Source organism: Carlito syrichta, unplaced genomic scaffold (genome assembly GCF_000164805.1).
Source record: "Carlito syrichta isolate Samal-C Ts95f unplaced genomic scaffold, Tarsius_syrichta-2.0.1 Scaffold315987, whole genome shotgun sequence".
NCBI classification, from domain to species: Eukaryota; Metazoa; Chordata; class Mammalia; order Primates; family Tarsiidae; genus Carlito; species Carlito syrichta.
In genome coordinates, this window is record NW_007260083.1 from 385,979 (window position 1) to 393,134 (window position 7,156).

Consider the following 7,156-nt stretch of genomic DNA (forward strand, 5'->3'; position numbering starts at 1 on the left):
TATTGTAGAGATGAGGTCTCGCTGCCCAGGCGGGTCTCGAACCCACGGGCTCAAGCAATCCATTCACCTCAGCCTCCCAAAGGCGCGGGATTACAGGCTGAGCCACCCAGCCCGGCTTATTCCAATTATTTAGTTACTCAGTCATTTATCTCAGTAAGTACTCGTGAATATGTATCCTATACTTCGGGTTATAATTAAATACTACTTTATTTTTGTTGCTCAAATTGTTCTGGCTTTGGCCATGGGGAGCTCTTTCAGTTAGCTTCTGTGTCCTTTGGAACACCCTATCGTGAGGTTTTGGGGAGTACTTCCTTACTTCTAGCACTATAAGATGCTTCAGGATCCTCAAGTATATTTCCTACTCAATCCTATAATCAGCCATTTATACAAGGAGGCCTAGTTCTGTTTATTAAGATTATTATTAGAAATCAGGATCTGACCTGGGTGTGAGGGCTAATGCCTATAATACCAGCACTTTGGGAGGCCAAGGAAGGAAGATCGTTTGAGCCCAGGAATTTGAGACCAGCCTAAGCAACATAAGGAGACCTCGTCTCTGAAAAAAAAAGCTGGATATGGTAGCATGTACCTGTAGTCCTTGCTACTCAGGAGGCTGAGGTGGGAGGATCACTGCAGTCAAGATTGCAGTGAGCTGTGATCATGCTACTGAACTCCAGCCTGGGTGACAAAGTGAGACCCTGACTCCAAAAAAAAAAAATCAAAATTATATATATTTCATATAGTGAATTTCATTTCTTAATAAGTATCTGAAGTGGCTGGTGGTCTGAATCTTCTGTCTGTTGGTTCTGCTAGTGTGTATCTCGATTGCTTATTTCTTCTAGTCTTTTGATAATTTTTTATTGTGAATTTCTATGTGGCTGAATTTAATGGGTGGAAATCTCAAAGGGTCTGGGCTGAGGAAGCATTCCTTTCAGGACTATTAGTTTATTTCTCCAAGGAACCAGGACTACTCTTTAATTAATTTCTCAGCCTGAGGAATCTCTGATTATAGAGGGTAGTATAAATTTGAACCCAAGTCCAATGTGAGGACAGGCCTTAGTTATTAATTCTCAAGTGACATTTTGTTTTTGTTGGTGATAGGGAAATCTGGACCCATGGTAGAGAAAAGCAAAGTTACTCATCTGTTCCCTTATTTTTTTCTCTAGCTTACTCTTTAACTCTGGATACAGCTTCTTTGAAGATGAGTTTTACTCTGTAGTCTCAGATTTAGCTCTCCATCTTGCATGAATTTGAGGCTTAGCCTTCTTTTCATTAACATTGATATTAATCCACAGAGCTCTTGGTTTCTGTTAGTGGAATTTCTCCCCAAGATAGTTTCAGTGTCCAGGTTCACTTGCCACTCTAGTTTCAATTCCCTTTTCTGGGTTTTGTATGTTCATATTATTTTTGCTTGAAGGGATTTCCGTTACAATAAGTTTAAAGGTATGTTTGTTTTGATTTATGCCTCATCTAGGGGCTTTTCAGTAGGGGCTACTTTTCCTAACATATATAGTATCCTATACTGTTAAAGCAGAAGTTGCAGTAGGAGAGATGAGTAAGAATGTTAGTATGAGCACCGAGTGCAGTGGCTCACACCTGTGGTCCCAGGTCTTTGGGAGGCAGACCAGAGCCCATGGGTTCGAGACCAGCCTGAGCACATGGTGAGACCTCATCTCTACAATAAATCAAAAAGTTAGCTGAGTGTGGTGGCATGTGCCTGTGGTTCTAACTACTTGGAAGACTGAGGTGGAAGAATTGGCTGAGCTCAGCAGATCAAGGCTGCAGTGGCCGTGAGTGTGCCAGTGCACTCCAGCCTGGGCAACAGAGTAAGACTCTGACTCAAAAAAAAAAAGAGAATATTAGTACAAGCAATGTTTGCAAAATACTGGAAACAATCTAAGTGTCCATCAACAGCAGAATAGATCAACAAATCATCCAATTTGTGTTCTATGCTACATAAACTGTCATGAGTGAACCTATCAGACTGAATATAAAAAAATCATAGAATAAGCTGGGCTTGGTGGCTCAGCCTGTAATCCCGTGCCTTGGGAGGCCGAGGTAAATGAATTGCCTGAGCCCGCAGGTTCGAGACCTGCCTGGGCAACTTGGCAAGACCTCATCTCTACAATAAATCAAAAAAATTAGCTGGGCGTGGTAGCGTGCGCCTGTAGTTCCAGCTACGTGGAAGGCTGAGGCGGAAGGATCGCCGGAGCCCAACAGGTTGAGGCTGCGGGGGCCGGAAGTGTGCCACTGCACTCCAGTCTGGGTGACAGAGTGAGACTCCAACTCAAAAAAAAAAAAAAAAAGTCATAGAATAGTTAATAGCAAGACCCTTTGAGAAAAATTTCGCCATCACCTATGATATTAACAGTAGTCATATGTTATTTAAATGATATTCAAATTTTGTTAAACTCATTATTTTAAATAAGGATTCACATATATGTAGTAAAATGATAAAGAGAATGAAAAACACAAAATTTGAAATAGTGATTGCCTATAAGATACAAGAAAGTGAGAAGGATTTGCTTAGAAAGGATATATAGGAAGGAAGTCAACATTATTTATAATGCTTCACTTTTTAAGTTTAGCGGTAGATTCATGGAAGTCTGTTGTTCATGTCATTATTCTTCATACCTTTTGTATATTTGCTTATGTGTATATATGTATAAAAACACTCTTGCTTGTATGACTATCTCATAATAAAAATACTTTCTAACTACTAGTGAAGCTAAAAGTAGAAATACATAAGCCAATTAGGAAGCTAAATTACTAATTCACACACCTGATGATGATAGGTTAGACCAAGTGTGGCCCGTGGGTCATCCACCTGTTTTTGTAAATAAAGTTTTCTGGAAACATAACTACACCCCCACTTAAGTATTACCTATGGCTGCTTTTGTGCCACAGTGGCCAAATTGAATAGTTATAATGGATTCTGTATGACTTGCAAGCCAGAAATATTCGCTAAATATTTACTGTCAATCCTTTTGAGAAAAATTCTGATGATATCTATAATATTAACAGTAGACCTGGCTCGGTGGCTCAGCCTGTAATCCCAGCACTTTGGGAGGCCGAGGTGAGTGGATTGCCTGAGCCCGCGGGTTCGAGACCCGCCTGGGCAACTTGGTAAGACCTCATCTCTACGATAAATCAAAAAAATTAGCCAGGCATGGTAGCGCATGCATGTAGTTCCAGCTACTTGGAAGGCTGAGGCGGAAGGATCGCTGGAGCCTAGCAGGTTGAGGCTGCGGTGACCGGAAGCGGCCATTGCACTCCAGTCTGGGCGACAGAGTGAGACTCCAACTCAAAAACAAAAACAAAATAATATTAACAGTAGACATGTCTGGGTGTGGTGGCTCATACCTATAATCCTAGCATTTTGGGTGGCTGAGACCAGAGGATTGCCTGAGCCCAGGGTTTTGAGACCAGCCTGGGCAACTTGGCAAGACCTTGTCTCTACAATAAATCAAAAAAATTACCCGGGCATGGTGGTGTGCACCTGTAGTTCCAGCTACTTGGAAGACTGAGGCAGAAGGATCACCTGAACCCAGCAGGTCAAGACTGCAGTGGCCATGAGCGTGCCACTGCACTCCAGCCTGGGCAACAGAGTGATACTCTGACTATAAAAATATAAAAATAAAACAAAAAGCCGGGCTCGGTGGCTCAGCCTGTAATCCTGTCCCTTTGGGAGGCTGAGGTGAATGGATTGCCTGAGCCCGCGGGTTCGAGACCCACCTGGGCGGCGAGACCTCATCTCTACAATAAATCAAAAAATTAGCGGGCGTGGTAGCGCATGCCTGTAATTCTGGCTACTGGGAAGGCTGAGGCGGAAGGATCGCCGGAGCCCAGCAGGCCGAGGCTGCGGTGGCCGGGAGCGGCCACTGCACTCCAGTCTGGGCGACAGAGTGAGACTCCAACTCAAAAAAAAGAAAAGAAAAAAAATATATATATTCTGTATCTAATAATTATCACCATGTCTGCTGTTTTACCTTATTTATTTATTTTTTGTCTTTTTTTTTTTTTGAGTTGGAATCTCACTCTGTCGCCCAGACTGGAGTGCAGTGGCCGCTCCCGGCCACCACAGCCTCGACCTTCTGGGCTCCAGCGATTCTTCCGCCTCAGCCTTCCTAGTAGCTAGAACTATAGGTGTGTGCTACCACGCCTGGCTAATTTTTAATTTTATCTTATTGTAGAGATGAAGTCTCACCAATTTGCCTGGGTGGGTCTCGAACCCACGGGCTTAGGCAGCCTCTCAACTCGGCCTCCCAAAGTGCTGGGATTACAGGCTGAGCCACCAGGCCCAGCCCAGTATATATTTTAAAGGTTGAGCCAAGAGGATCAATAGTAGTCGGATATGTGAACCTCTGGCAGAGTGGAGAGGATAGAGGTGGGAATCGTCAGCCCATGGTTAGTTTATAAAACTATAGGACTGAATGAGATACCTGATAAATGAAATACTGAGAGAAGAGAGCCAAAGAGACCTCTCTGAGATCAGGAAAGGAGATTGGCACATTAGGTTGATCACCATCCTGGGATGCACAAGACAAGTTTTCTGGGATGTGGGACTTTTCGGTGCTAAAACCAGGACAGTTCCAAGGAAACCAGGATGATGGGTCGCCATCTTCAAGGAGACTGAGAGACTGAGGAGTAATGAAGAAAAATGACCAAAGTAGTAAAGCTGAGTGTACCAGTAGGTAAATCAGCTATCACATACTGCTAGCGTAATGATAACTGACAGCCAGATTTAACAAAATAGTTAAATTAGAATTAGTGACTTTTCATTGGAGTTATGAGACAAAAGCCTGATTAAAATAGCTTTTTTAAAAAGTGGAAGATTCTAGGATAATGGTAGCAGTGGAAATGTAATGATTTTAGTTTTCTTGAATCCTCCCCCACCCCCACCAAACAAAACAAACCAAATAGGATAGCAACTAACAGAACAAGATACAAATTCACAGGTGACATACTAGGTGACGAGTTGACAGGTTATCCCCTTAAACCCCACAAGAAGAGTAATTGGAAATCAGCTGGCATCTCCAAGTCCCTGTTGGTGCCTGCAGTTTTGGGGGTGAATTGAAAGCAAAGCAAGGAAGTGTTTGTTAGCTCTGAGAAGAAGAGAACCCCCAAGTCACAAATGTACTCCCTAGAAAGCTGAGCAAGCCATTCTCAGGGCAAAAGCTGAAACTGAAGGAGTAATGTGTCCTCCTATAGGAAGGTGAGTGCCAGATAAATACAGCATACCTGAAAGTGTTAGAGCAGTCTGGATCCCGATAAACTTGAAATTAAACCACAGTTGCCTTTCAGGGCAACACTTATCACTGAGCAGACACTTCTGGGAGTAGAATTCAAATTGAATAGGACAGGAACAATAAGGGCAGAGAGATAAGATCTAGATAAAAGTGGGGGAGGAGGGCAGAGGAAGCAGATTCCAGAAAATTATTTAAGACTGCAGTTCGGTCACTTCATAGAAAACTGCAGAGGAGCTTTAATGTCATGAAGAAAATATAAGCATGAGAGTTAAAATGGAAACTAAAAATTCAGGTACCATATGATCCAACCATACCATTTCTGGGTACATATCCCAAATAATTGAAAACAGAGTTTCAAGGAGATATTGTGAGCACCCATGTTTGTCATTCACAACAGTTAAAAGGTAGAAGCAACCCAAATGTCAATCAACAGATGAATGAATAAACAAAATGTGGCAGATCCATACCATGGAATATTCTTCAGCCTTAAAAAGGAAGGAAATTCTGACATGTGCCATATAACATGGTTGAATCTTGGGGACATTATGTTAAACAAATCAGTCACAGAAGACGGGCACTGATGATTCCACTTATATGAGGTATCTAGAGTAGTCAAACTCACAAAAACAGGAAGCAGAATGATGGTTCCCAGGGGTTGGGTTGGGGGAAGGGCAGTGGGAATTTGTTGTTTAACGAGTGTAGAGTTTCAGTTTTGCAAGTTAAAAATGTCCTGAGATTGGTGGTGTGACCGTGTGAATATACTTAGCACTATTGAACTATGCACTTGAAAATGGTTAAGTTAGTAAATTTTGTTATATTTTTAAAAAAGAAGAAAGGATAAGGGGAAAGTCAGATAACCCCAAATGAAGGCAGGAAATCGAACCTGAATCCAGATATATCAACAATACGTCAAATGCCAGTGGAGTAAACTTACCAATTAAAAGACACTGTCAAAATGGATAGAAATCTATGAACAATATATACTATTTATAAGAAACTGACTTCAGTCCAGGTACAGTGGCTCACACCTATAATCCTAGCACTTTCGGAGGCCAAGGCAAGAGGATCACTTGAGCCCAGGAGTTTGAGACCAGCCCTGGCAATATAGCAAGACCTCATCTCTACAAAAAAAAAACTTAGCTGGGTGTGGTGCACATGCCTGTAGTCCCAGCCACTTAGGAGGCTGAGGCAGAAGTATTGCCTGAGCCCAGGAGTTCAAGGTTGCAGTGAACTGTGATTGTGCCACTGCACTCCAGCCTGGGCGACAGTGAGACTCTGACACTAAAGGAGGAAACAAAAAAAGAAAGAAAGAAACTGACTTCAAGTATTGGTAAGTTAAAAGTAGAACGATAGGAAAAGGTACACCATTTAAGCACCAGTTAAAAATAAAGAAATAAAGCTGATGTGGCTATGTTAATTTTGGATTTTAGAGAAGGAAAATTACCAGGAATAAAAAAGAACATTACCTAATGACAAAAGGATCAGTTCATCAAGAAGACATAACAATCCTATATGTGTATGTGCCTAATAACAGTGCTTTATAATATTTGAAACAAAAAGCTACAGAACTGAAAGGAGAAATAGCTAAGTCCACATCTTTAGCTGGAGACTTCAACATGCTTCCCTCAGTCATTGATAGAATTAGTAGATAAAATCAGCAAATAAATGGAAGAACTGAACAAAACCATCATGCAAGTGAATCTAATTGGCATTTATACTACACTTTACCGAACAATATTAGAGTACTAACTCTTCTCAAGTGTACATGGCGCATTCACCGAAATAGACCATGTCTTGGATCATAAATCAAACCTTTAAAATATGAAATAATTGAAATCATACAATGCATTTTTTTTTTTTTTCTTTTTTTTTGAGTTGGAGTCTCACTCTGTCGCCCAGACTGGAGTGCA